At 46.9% G+C, this 13378-nt stretch overlaps 1 pseudogene across 1 annotated transcript; it reads left to right on the top strand.

Moving 5' to 3' along the window:
• Positions 1 to 9695: 9695 nt before the first annotated feature.
• On the top strand, positions 9696 to 10910 carry LOC310780283 (SPRY domain-containing SOCS box protein 1 pseudogene; annotated as a pseudogene). The gene has a single exon. The product of its transcript is annotated as an SPRY domain-containing SOCS box protein 1 pseudogene (transcript).
• Positions 10911 to 13378: the final 2468 nt, after the last annotated feature.

The following is a 13378-nucleotide window of genomic DNA, read 5'->3' as shown; positions in this document are numbered from 1 at the left end:
GGTAGCAATAGTAGCAGCCTAAGTACTAAGAATAGTAGTAGTAGTAGTAGCAGCAGCGGCAGTAGTAGTGGTGGTTGGCTGTTATAGCGCCACCATCTGGTGGATTGGTGTAATTTTTTTACTCTGAGTAGTGGGTGATGTCGTGAACCTGTGTGGAAAGTTTGGGTGATGGGGGGTGTATGGTTTCTGAGATCCACACACTTTTAGGGCAGGAAAAGAACAAAAGTAAATACACAAAAGTTTAAACATTTATCATTTCAAGACGGTTTCACGTATCCAAATTCTGTGTAAGAGTTTTGGTCAGGTAAGTCCAGAGATGCCACAGAAAAAGTTTGCGCTCATTCAGGCAAATGGCCTGGGAGGAGATAGCAAAAATAGGTTATTGACAAAGTCCAAGATGGCGGAAAATCTAGCAGACTTAAATGGGCGTGGTCTATATGGATAGATGCGTATTGATCCAGGGAATCCAGCAGATGTGGAATTTTGATTCTACGCCTCACGGTTCAGCAGTTATGGGTCAATACGCAAAAGGGTCTGTTATAACGCCACCATCTGGCCAATATGGCTAATTTTTTGTCTCTGAGTAGTGGGGCACATTTCCAACCTATGTGCAAAGTCTGGCTACTGGCGGCCTTATGGTTTCTGACGTGCATACTGTTTTAGCGGAGAATAAAAATAATAATAAACGGAACAGATACAATAGGGATCCACGCACTTCGTGCTTGGACCCCTAATAATAAACGGAACAGATACAATAGGGATCCACGCACTTCGTGCTTGGACCCCTAATAATAGCCTAATAATGACAATAATAATAAAACTTCAATTAATAGCCCCGGATTTTATTTGCTTCGGGCTATAGGCTGTTTAGGATTTAGGAACTGCATCTATTGGGTGTTGTTTTATTCCTTGATTGAGCACATAATAATTGATCAGGAAAGTTTCGAAATAATAATGATTGTTAATAATAATAATAATAATAATAATAATAATAATAGTACAAATGCAATTAATAACCACGGATTATATTTGCTTCATTCAATCACTGAATAAATTCGCATCTGCCTAGTCTATACAGCGGTAAGGCCGCCCGAAAGGCCTAACAGCCTATAGGCAGGCTTGCTTTAGGAACGGTATCTAGGCTATTTGGTGTTTAATTCCTTGCTTGAGCACAAAATTATTGTTCAGGAAAGTTTGGAAATAATAATGCTTATTATTGTTGTTGTTGTTGTGATAAATTAAATTGTATAAAAAGATCTAGGCTAAAGAACGAATAGTAGGCTAGCCGCGGCAGCCTATTAATATTAAAGAAAATAAAAAGGTAGCCTACTAAATAAATTCAGTTTTTATTGGAGGTCTTATTAACTCATTCACCGCCAAAGACGTCTTTGACGCGTTATCAGAAATAGCCATCCACGCCAAAGATGTGTTTGACGTGTTTTTGTTTTTATTAGTGCAGCGCGTAGTTCAAACACTTCCCCAGCCTGTGACATGTTTTCATGTCCCTAACCTCAAAGTCAAGCCGACAGCACGTTATCAAACACATACCGCAGCTGTTGTTTGAAATGAGGAAGAAGGAGGAAAGGAGGAAAAACAGAGAAACGCGCTTCCTTGTAGAGAGGAGAAACGCCATTGAAACGCCCCTCGGCGCGCTGCACTGCTCGCCTTGCTGCAGGGCGAACCTGGATTGCCTAGTCAAACCCGTGACGAACATGATCGATCCGGTTCCAGCAGCGCCTGGTCCCAAAGCCAAGCCGGACCCGTTCCTGTGTCGTGTCGCAGCATTCGTCCCAGCCCGAACGAGAGGAGGAAAACGAGCAGAGGAGGCTAGACGCTGATCTTAAACCAGTTAGGTGTTCCCCTCCTATGCTAATTTGCGGGGGAAGGAGCCAAGGAGGTGCGATCCAGCAGCAGCTGTGGACAGAACTCTCTCTCTCTGTGTGTGTGTGTGTGTGTGTGTGTGTGTGTGTGTGTGTGTGTGTGTGTGTGTGTGTGTGTGTGTGTCTGTGTCTGTGTCTGTGTCTGTGTGTCTGTCTGTCTGTCTGTCTGTCTGCACACTCACTCACACTGAGTAAACTGTATTGTTGAATGTAAAAAAAGCACTTCATATATATATATATATATATATATATATATATATATATATATATATATATATATATATATATTTTCATTTGTGTCATAATGAATAATATTTACATGTCTGATGTCAATCCAGTTCAAAATAAAAGAATTGAGAGCGAGTTCTGCCTGAGAGTGTGTGATTTAGAAAAATGCCATTTTCTGCAATTTCTTTTCTCAGAAAGACCTTTTTGGTGAAAACAGGGTGTATATAAATGGCTATAAGTAGAGTACAGAACATGCTAAAAGCTCACTTTTTTTTCCCTGGTGAACCCAGAGACGTACATCTTCATTTTGAGGTATTGCAAATCACTTTGGTGCTAATAGATAATTTACTGTGGGTCTTGAAAGATGACCAACAATTATGAAAATCTTTGGCCTGTGCTAAATATTGGCAGTCCTAAACTGGCCATGAATGAGTTAAGTTGTTTGCATAACTCTTCTAGGTGTTCGAGCACATCGTGGAAAACCATGCACAGTTTGATGATGACACTGCCGCGCTGATGGATACATCAACCTCCTTGACAGCTTCGAGTTCTGCTTTTGGTTGAAAACCTTCCAAGCCATCTTCTCTTACTCGGATGTTGTCTTTGATATTCTCCAAAACAAACATTTCGATATGCAGTTTTGCCTCGCCAGAGTGGATGAGCTTCACAGATCAATCGAAAAGGAAAAAGATAAGTTTCAGAGGGTCTATGGAGAGACCAAGGCTTTGGTTGGCCCTCCGCGCATCCGTGGAGCTGGAGACGTTTGCGCACGGTACAGAGCGGTCCACTGCAGCGTAATCGACAGCCTTCTAAACCAGATCTCCAGCCGCTTCACTGATCACAAAAAGCCGGGGTTCCTGGCCCTTCTCGATCCACAACAGTTCGGGCGTTACAGTGAGCATTTCCCCAATGCTGCCTTTTCAAGTCTGATCGACAGCTATGGTGCATATTTCGACCAGCCCCGACTACACCGAGCTCACCGTCATGTACGGCATGTCTGACTTTGCGGGTAACGGCCGGAACACACATCTTGCGTGTGCTGTGCGTCTGCGTGGCGTCTGCGTGGCGTTTTCATTTCGGTTCCCATGTTAACACCTTGATTGCCAGCGACGAGTGTACTCGTCAAACACAATCCAGCTGTTAACTGCCAGCGACGAGTGTACTCGTCAAAAAAATCGATTTTTTTTTTTTGACGGTAGGTTGTGCATCTAAGCCTTTTACATCTCTTATATAGGTATTGGACGTGTACAACGTGTACAACCCATTCCACCGACCCACTAAGTGGCGACAAGGAAGGAGGAAGGCAAGCAAAAAGCAGTGTGACTGAAGCCATTCTCATGAAGGTGGATTGGCGAAGGCGCTTTTATTTTCGCGCTGATTGCTGGCGATACGGGATTGCAAATTTACATAATACATTACAGGTGGAACACACTTTGAAACACGCAGCATAAATATGACCAGAATCGCAAAAGCTTCTCTCAACCAAAACTCCAAGAAGCAAGCGAGTCCATGCCGACTTCCTCAAACAGCAGCCGTGCAGATCGACAGGCACAGGACAGCAGCAAAAGCACTGAGACTGTGACGGCCGCTGCAGGCAAGAAGAGGGAGGAGTTGAGCCAACTCTGCCTCTCGCTCTCTCCCTCTCTCTCTCTCTCTCTCTCTCTCTCGCTCTCTCTCTCTCCCTCCCTCCCTCTCTCTCTCTCTCTCTCTCTCTCCCTCTCCCCCTCTCACTAGGATTAAACCTAGTGCGTCTCCCTCCCGAGAGGGAGGGAGAGAGAGAGAGAGGGAGGGAGAGCGAGAGGCAGGGAGAGAGAGAGAGAGAGAGAGAGAGGGAGGGAGAGCGAGGGGGAGAGAGAGAGAGAGAGAGAGAGAGAGAGCGAGAGGGGGAGGGAGAGAGAGAGAGAGAGAGAGCCAAAAATGAATGGTTAAAGTGACAGTTCTATCGAATTTCACAAAAAGCTGTTTATCTCTGAATATTCTTTCTGATGCTAAAACCATGCTGTATTCAACTGCTAATGCTTACATAACTACTAACTCTACAAACTAACTCTTTTAGACAGAGAAAGTACACATTCTATTAGTACTTTTGAGATATTGTATGTTCACAAACTCCAAGCAGAAAATAATTCTCGGCTCCTGTAAAATGAGCCACAATCCTCAAAAAACGGCTTGGCAGAAGCTACCTACAGCAAGAAAAAAACAGCTGGCAGTCAATGTGTTAACAGGTTACAGCAGCCACACCACCGGCATCAGACGCGCGTCTCAAGCGCGTGTCTTGCGAGCGTGAGACGCACGTCATCTAGAGAATAGAAGCAAAGCCTATTTTTTCCTTTTACCGCGCGCGTGTCTCTAGCGTGTCTCTACACAAATAGACACAAAAATACATTAAACTGATATTTTACAGGGGCAGCCACAGCCAATCAAGGCTCGTTTTGATTTGAGACGAGAGGATGAGCTGAGCTCACAGCTGCAGTTCTCCTGCCCTCTGAAAACCACATAGGCGACAACGTGGCTTCGTTCCTCCCCTCCCCACCACACACACACAGACACACACACACACACACACACACACACACACAAATCATACTGCCTCGATTCTGAAGTGAGCCCAAGCGATCTTCAGTTAAAATCATCATTGTATTGTTTATAGCAAATTTAATAAAAGGTAAACTCTATAGGAAGATAGTTGGCAGACAGGCAGAAGCGCAGCAGCTGCACGCACCAGCCACGCTGCCTGTGTGGATGCCGCGGGCGTGCCAGCCGCAGCAAGCACGCCACACACACGCACACGCCACGCACATGCGACATGTGTGTCCCGGCCGTAAGAGCCCGGCCGACTTTCATCAGTTTCTCCTAAAAAAACAACTGAACGAAAAAAGCATGGCAAGTGTAGGCCAGGCCTGCACTCTCACATGCCTCGTCATGACAATCCCTGTGTCCACTGCCTCTGTGGAGAGGTCATTCTCTGCTCTGAAGCGCATAAAATCCTACTCCAGGAACACGACTGGACAGAGCCAACTGTCGGACTTGGCCTATATCAATCGAGAAGGAATTGCTAGTGCAATTAAAAGCAAAGGATCAGTTGCACGACCCCGCCATCAACCACTTCATCCAGAAGGACAGGAGGATGGACTTCGTTTTCAAATAGCACGGACATCAAATTGTAAGTTATTTAAACAAACTTATGCTATAGGCCGGCCGCTGCGCTGAGCCTGTGCCAATTAACTGTAGGCTATACAGCGCGCTGCCGCTGATGTGTGTGAATGAATGAATGAATGAATGAAAATTTTATTTACGTGTCAGGACAATTTACATGACCCATCCCACATGGGATTATCAGACACATCAACATACAGTTATTTCCATATCTATTACGGTGCATGAACAATACAAAACCGTACAAACACACACACAGCACACGCGGCATCAGCAGCAAAACACAGATTTAACTACAATGTGTATTAAGTAAAATATATGAATTATCTATCATATGTCATATTTTTCCTCCTATCCCACGCATGAGAGATATATTCGGAAAAAGCAAAGATGTTGTCAAAGAGAAATTCAAGTATGGCACCTTCTTCAAAATCTAACAAGTTTAACTCAGGGGAGTGAACTTTTTTAAATAGTATCTCTCGTAAGTCATGATACAAAGGGCAATACAAAATAAAATGAAATTCATTCTCCACTTCCATCAACTCACAATATTCACAAATCCTATCCTCCTCCGCCGTCCCTCTGTATCTGCCTGTTTCAATATGTAAAGGCAGGATACCACATCGTAACTGAGCACATAAGGACCTCTTACTTTTAGGTAAATTAAACATCACATATTTTTCACATTTAAATTCATTTTTAAATAAACAATAAGTTCTTAATTTTGGCTTCTGCCATATTTCTTCAGTCCAAGATTGTAACCAGTTAGCGCGGATCTGAGATTTAAACGACTCTACATTTATACACATTCTTTGAGAGTAATATTCTCCAAAACCACACTCCTGAAACAAGTCATACATATCTGAGACCCACTCCCCTTCAACAGACAAGTCCCAGAAGAAAATCTGACTAGCAACGCTATTGGATGGTAGGTCCAGCAATCTATTCCAGAGGTTCACCATACTGATTTTCCATCTGAGCACACAAGGGTCCCACCCCATTTCTCCACTAACTGCTGGAAGAGGAGCATATTTATGAAGACCCAAAAAAAAGCGAATTGCCCGGTTCTGGATACGCTCGCTTAACAAAAAACGTTTACCGCCCCAAATACCAGAAACATAATCTAACACAGGGCATACACAGGAGTGATACAGTTTTGAATAAGTAAGATAGCCCAAGTCCCTCAGAACTTTGGTCTTACCTATAACACCTCCTAGAGCCCTGCTTGCAGAGTCTGCCAACATAGAAACACCAGGCAAAAAAGACAAGTGGTCATCCAAAAGTAAACCAAGGTACTTGTATTTGTCAGTGAATTCAAGCTGTGTGTCACCAATAGAAAACACAAACTGACTTCTTGCGACACCCGGCTTTCTGAAGTGCATTATTTGTGTCTTCCTTTGGTTAACACACATCTTCCACCTGTTACACCACTCGTTAACACAATTCAACATCACTTGCAGATCTTCTTCACATTCTGAAAGCAAAATAATATCGTCTGCATAAAGAAGGATGCTTAAGAGTACCTGGCCACATGAAACCCCTTTCCCCAGCTGTTTAACTTCTCTAGCCAAATCGTTTATGAAAACTGCGAACAAGGTTGGAGAAAGAATGTCCCCTTGTTTGACACCAGAGGGCGCTGGAAACCACTCTGTGAGATAATCATTCACTCTGATACAGGCCAAAGGGGCTTCGTAAATAGCAGTAATCGCTTTGTGAAACTTTCCATTTATCCCGATTTGGTGTAGCTTGTGTTTAAGGAGGATGTGGTCAACAAGATCAAACGCCTTCTGGAAATCAATAAAACAACAGAAAGTGGGGTTTTTATGCTTCATTCTAGTCCTAACTACAGTGGTCACAACATAAATGTGATCAATGCAGGCTCTTCCTTTTCTGAAGCCGTTTTGCTCCTCTTCTAATAATCCGTTATGCTCTAAGAAATGCGACAGTCTATTATTCAAAACAGAAGAATATAATTCATAAACAGTGCTTAGTAAGCTAATTCCACGATAATTTAGTGGAATCCTGGGGTCATCCTTTGGGGATTTTGGTATTGGAGTTATAATTGATTTAAACCAGGCAGATGGTACCAGACCATGATCAAAACAAGTATGAAAAAGATGAAATAATAAATCAAACAGCTTAGGATCTTTGAGCACTTCATTTGAAAGCTCATCTATACCGACGGCCTTTTTTACCTTTGCCGATTGAATGACTTACATCACCTCCTCTCTACATACAGCACCATTTAGAGGAATAACACTGTTGAGGTGGGCGTAACCCCCCTCCAAACCGGATGACAAAACCGGAGAGACACCCGCAACATCTTGACTCCTAGAGAATAATCCGGAGAAAGCCTCCTCCCACACTTTCAATACCTTCCCCAGGTCTGATGTTAATTCCCCTTCACTCCACACCTGCATGGGAATCTTTTTCTGTCGCTTAGGCCCCAGGTTATTTATCTCACGCCAAAACTGTTGCGGGTTCTGAGTTTGTAGTTGATCAATTTGTAAAATCTGACCTCTCTGATATTTACGTTTATACATTCTAAGTGATTTATCAAAACTATATTGTTTTTGCTTATAAATAAATTTAAGATGCTTTCTCAAAGCATGGTCATTACATTTCAAAAAAAGACGTTCAGCCTTACACATATCCGACCAAAGCAAACTCAGCTCATTATTCCAACAGGGGTTATTTTCTTTTGATTTCCTGAATTTGGGTTTAACAATGTTAGTGAGCAATTCTGATAACACTGAAACACAGAACTCACCATACCAAGTGTCCAGTTCCTCCTGGTTTTTAATTTGTATCTGAATTTTTTCAGTCAGCTGTGACAAGGCTGTACCTCCCGTATCCGAGTTGAAAAAAGTCTCAGGTACTATGCGGATCACCCGCTTCTTAGAGGATTTCCTTATAACAGGAGCTACTTGACTGAATTGCGGTGTTTTATAACCAGTCCTGAATTGTAACCATAGTAGTGAATGATCCGGTAGGCGACAGTGCTCATCGATCAAATTAAATGGAATTGTATCTTCCACAGTTTGAGAGGCAAGCATTACTTTAAATTCTAAGCAATTTTCCAAACAATCAAAGGGAACAACAAAATAATCGACCACAGCTCTGCCCTTTGGGGACACTGATGTAAAGTTATCATTTAGAGGATCAATCCTACCGTTAATTACACACATTCTGGCATCCCGGAGAAATTCAAGGAGAGTTTCTCCGTGTTTATTAACACGTTCACTGCCAATGGCGAGTTGACTCGTCAAACACAACCGTTCACTGCCAATGACGAGTTGAGACGTCAAAAATAATCGATTTTGTTTTTTTGACGGTGGGACGTTGATCTAACCCTTTTACGTCTCCTATACCAGAATTGGAGGTATTGAATGTGTATAATCTATTTTACCGACCCACTGAGTGGCGACATGTCTCTCCACAGTAGGAGAGGCGAGCCAAAACTATAGGGAAAAGCGCGAGGAAGCCGTTCTCATACAGTAAAATGGATGGCGAAAACGCTTTCACTTTCGCGCTGATGCACAGCGGTGGCAACGGTGGGGGGTTCCAAGAATAGATTGGATGCACACTTTGAAACACGCACCATAAATAAGCCCAGAATCGCAAGAGCTTCATCAGAGCTCTCAACCGGACCGCCAAGAAACCAGCGAAACCCATCCAGCGAGCCCCATGCAGACTGCCAGGCAGCAGCAGCAAAGCAGCAACTCGTTTGTCACAGACCCGCCGCAGAGCCAAGGAGAGCGGAGGAGAACGCCCACGGAGGGAGGAGTTGGAAGCAGAGGGGGTTTCCTGCTGTTATGGAGGAAATTACTGTTCAAAACTATTGTTTAGATGTCTGACGCCAAAAATGAATGGTTAAAGTGACTGTTCTATCGAATTTCACAAAAAGCCGTTTATCTCGGAATAATTTTTCTGACGCTGAAACCATGCTGTATTCAACTGCTAATGCTTACATAACTACTAACTCTACAAACTAATGATGGTCTCGACCTAGTTTCAAGATGAAGACCAGACACGCTGCCTCACGCCACATGTAATCTAGAAACATAGCGACCTCAGCATCACATGTAATGCTAGCGTGTCAACAAGTGCAGTAATCCCAGAGTGACGCGCTAATGCCGTCAGTGCAGTAGTGACGCACTTGCCTAGGTGACGGCGTTAATGTCGTCAGTACCGAAGCTATGACGTGACAGTATTTATAGCCACGCCGAGCGCACCACAGCCCTTGTTCCCTGCCCTCTAGCCGCTGCATTAAGCTGATCCAATTCCTCCTCTGGAAGCCGCGTTTCACTTCTCAAGCTGCCCATTCCTCCAGATTCTGCTACCAAGCCATCTGCTTCACGAGACCTCCCTCCAGACTCCGCTACCAAGCCATCTGCATTCACGAGACCACTCACCGTTCACTCCTGCAACATGTCGAGCTCCGAAGACGAAAAATACGAGGCGCAGTACCAATTCGAGCTGGAGGCATCCAGCTCCGACGAGGACTCGCCCGTCGATTTACCCATGCCCGGGTACGGGCCGCAACAGGCAAGCGGACGGCAGCAGGCTTCGGCAGCACCGAACGCATCTCAGACGGGGAACCTCATCGTCAAGAGCAAGCAAGCGGGGCCGGCGCGCGGCCGAGGAAAGAAAGCAAACGGGGCCAAGTCACGAGGACAAACAACTCGCAGTCGCGCAAGGGCCGAAGCAGAGAGCGCTCCGGGCCCGGGCACGAGCACTCGGGGGCGCGGAAGGAAGCAAACGCGCGCCCCCGCGAGGAGCGCCGCGGCCCTGGCCAAGGCATATGGCAGGCCATTAGGGTCGAAAATCCCCGTGAGGAGCGTAGCAGCTCCAGCCGGGGCATACGGCAGGCCATTAGGGCCGAAAATGAAGGCGGAGCTCCAGGCCCCGAACCACACCAAGCCCTCCCGGCTGGACCTGCTGCTGGACATGCCGCCCGCCGGCCCGGACGTCCAGGCGCAGCACTCCTGGAACAACGACGACTGCTCGCCCAACATCTTTGTTAAGGAAGACAACAAGCTGGTGTTCCACCGGCACCCCGTGGCGCAGAGCACGGACGCCATCCGCGGCCGGGCGGGCTACACGCGAGGACTGCACGCGTGGGAGGTCAGCTGGGCCAAGCACCAGAGGGGGTCCCACGCCGTGGTCGGAGTGGCCACGGGCGACGCGCCGCTGCATTCGGTGGGCTACACGGCCCTAGTGGGAAACAACACCGAATCCTGGGGCTGGGACCTGGGCCGGTGTAAACTCTACCACGACGGCAAGAACCACGCGGGCAGAACCTACCCCGCCTTCCTGGAACCCGACGACACCTTCATAATACCAGACTCGCTCTTAGTCGTCTTGGACATGGTTGAGGGAACGTTGCGTTTCATAGTAAATGGCCATGATCTAGGGGTGGCGTTCAGAGAACTTAGGGGCAGGAAAGTGTACCCAGTAGTGAGCGCCGTGTGGGGACACTGCGAAATACGAATTCGGTACATAAACGGACTCGATGCGGAGCCCCTCCCTCTGAGGGACCTGTGCAAGCGTTCAGTGCGAGCGGCCCTAGGAAGGGAGCGCCTGAGCGAAATCCACGGACTGCCCCTGCCCCCCTCTCTCAAGAACTACCTGCTCTACCAATGACGGGGTCGATGACCACAGCTCAGTCGGGGGGAGAGCGCGCTCCGGGCCCGGAGCGGCCGCAGCCATGCAATTCTCATGTCCAAGTCTCATCCATCCGCGGCCCCGTTCTGTTCGGGCCGCCAAGCCACCCAGTCTCCAAGCGTCCGCTGTTCCGACCGTGCTAATCAAGCCATCATAAGCGCAGGTCCTGCTCCATCATCGTTCTCGGCACGACGCAGTTCCACAACGTGGCCCGGGGAACTCGGCCCCACGATTAAATGCTATCCAGCCGGGACGGCTCGCAGCATCGCCAGCCCCGAGCGTAGGGAACGCCCGCGGAGCGCGTCCCGGACAGCAGTCGAGCGCAACGGTAACGTAATCACCTCTTTAATACATAACAGTGCCATATCATTTTAGCAACCAAATCTTAATTTCAAATCACTTCGGCGTGCTTCAAAACAATCATCTAACCATTCCCTGCGGTCCGCACGTCGGGCGCGAAGGAAACGAGCTGGGCACAAGTAGCAATGCATTCATCATAGTGAACGAACGATCTCTTGACAATCTCCGTGAACTGGTCGTTATATCCTCGCCTACAGCTAAAGAAAGACGGCGGAGCTACACTAAATGTCTCTTCATCCAATAACGTGAAATTAAATAACCTGGCGCATTCGAGAGCAAAACGAAGAGGCTAAATCTATGGAGAACTACACACATCTCTAACGTGTCAAATAATTAGGCCCAAACAATTAACATCAAATGTATTCACACATCGTGCTCAAATTGCATTCATTGCATTTATTGCACAATTTACAATAGTCAACAGCCAGCCAGAATCATTGCAAACGGACGTTCAAAGCATCAGTTAGCAATAGCGTTCAGTTAATCAATGTCTAATGACAGCCAGATTCCGTTTTAACAAAAAAAAAAAAAAAAAAAAAAAAAAAAAAATCCCTTCTCCGAGTCGATGCTCCAGCCACCCAGTCAAATTAACAGAAGCCGTGCTGCTCACTGAATATACCTTTCTCCGAGTCGATGCTCCAGCCACCCAGTCAAATTAACAGAAGCCGTGCTGCTCACTGAATATACATACAGTATATATACATATAACATACATATATACATGATCGGACATTTAACCGTGCGGCGGGCGATGCCCATCATCGGTATACGGCTCCACATATAGGCCTACTCTCACTCCACGGTAACAATGCTGCAAGTTAAAAATATCCATTCAGCGACTATTGGTGTCCAGGCTTCTCCAGGCATTGCCGGGCCGTCATCACCGTGCGTCACCGCATCCTTGCATCACTCACAATAATAATGCTTCCTGGTATCATGCCGCTTGCGGAGGGGGCGTTAGTTCATGCATGCCTATAATTGCGATATTTGAACGTGCTATCCTGCTGGCCAAGATTTCCAGAGTTCAAGCAGTAGCAATGCCCCGGAGTAAGCCGGCGGAGCGCGGAACAAGTGTTCCCTTCCAGCGCCTCCCCGAAGTTATAGCGCAAGGGGGGCGCTAAAGTCATATACATAAACTTCATTCCAGACTCGGGCCCATATAAAATACGTACACAAACACAGACAGCACAATAAGAAAGAACTAAAATAAAATAAAACCACACAACTAATAGATCTAAAACACATACAAGCAGCTATTGCAGTGCTTCCAGAAGTGCATCATAAATTTTGCTCACTTCGTGCAGGCACCCGCTAGTGCCATAATAACTCCATTCTCCGACTGGCTAGTCGACGCATAAAACTGTAAACAAACCGTCCCAGAACAGCACGGAAAGCGAGCACATTACCGCTCACAAACACATGGCTAGCACCTTTGCCGCCATGGCCCGCTACCGGGATTCGACCCCAGACCGGCCCGTCCGCCCCCCTGTTCCTCATCTCACCCCTCCATCTCATGACAAGAGCCTGGTTCACTCTCCACCTCAAGCGGATCCTCCAGATGTGCAACCTCCCAGCGGAGCACTATTCCGGCCACTCCTTCAGGATCGGCGCGGCCACATCAGCCGCCGCGCAAGGGGCGTCCTCCGCCTCCCTGCAACAGATGGGCCGCTGGTCCTCGTCAGCCTACGCGGCCTACATCCGACCAGAGCAGGCCGCCATATTGTCTGCCCAAAGATCTCTCCTCCCCTAGGCGTCACACGGTAAGCACATGGCATCCATCCCTACATTCCTCGCAATAGCCGTGACTTCACATTCATTGGTGGTGGACTCCCCGAATCAGTGTCGATCTAATTGATTAAGCGCTCCAGGTGTCGAGCAGCCTGCAAGTGCTCGGCGTTGAACAGCCCGCAACAAATCACTAATTCCGACCACGGTAGACTACTCGAAGTGTTCTAGGTGCCGAGCAGCCTGCAAGTGTTCTAGGTGCCGAGCAGCCTGTAGTCACACCACTAATTCAGACCCCAGCAGACTACTCAAAGTGTTCTAGGTGCCGAGCAGCCTGCAAGTGTTCCGGGTGCCGAGCAGCC

This window comes from Poromitra crassiceps, assembly GCF_964638095.1.
Source record: "Poromitra crassiceps genome assembly, chromosome: 7".
Lineage (NCBI taxonomy): Eukaryota > Metazoa > Chordata > Actinopteri > Beryciformes > Melamphaidae > Poromitra > Poromitra crassiceps.
This window is presented reverse-complemented; position numbering and strand designations above follow the sequence as displayed.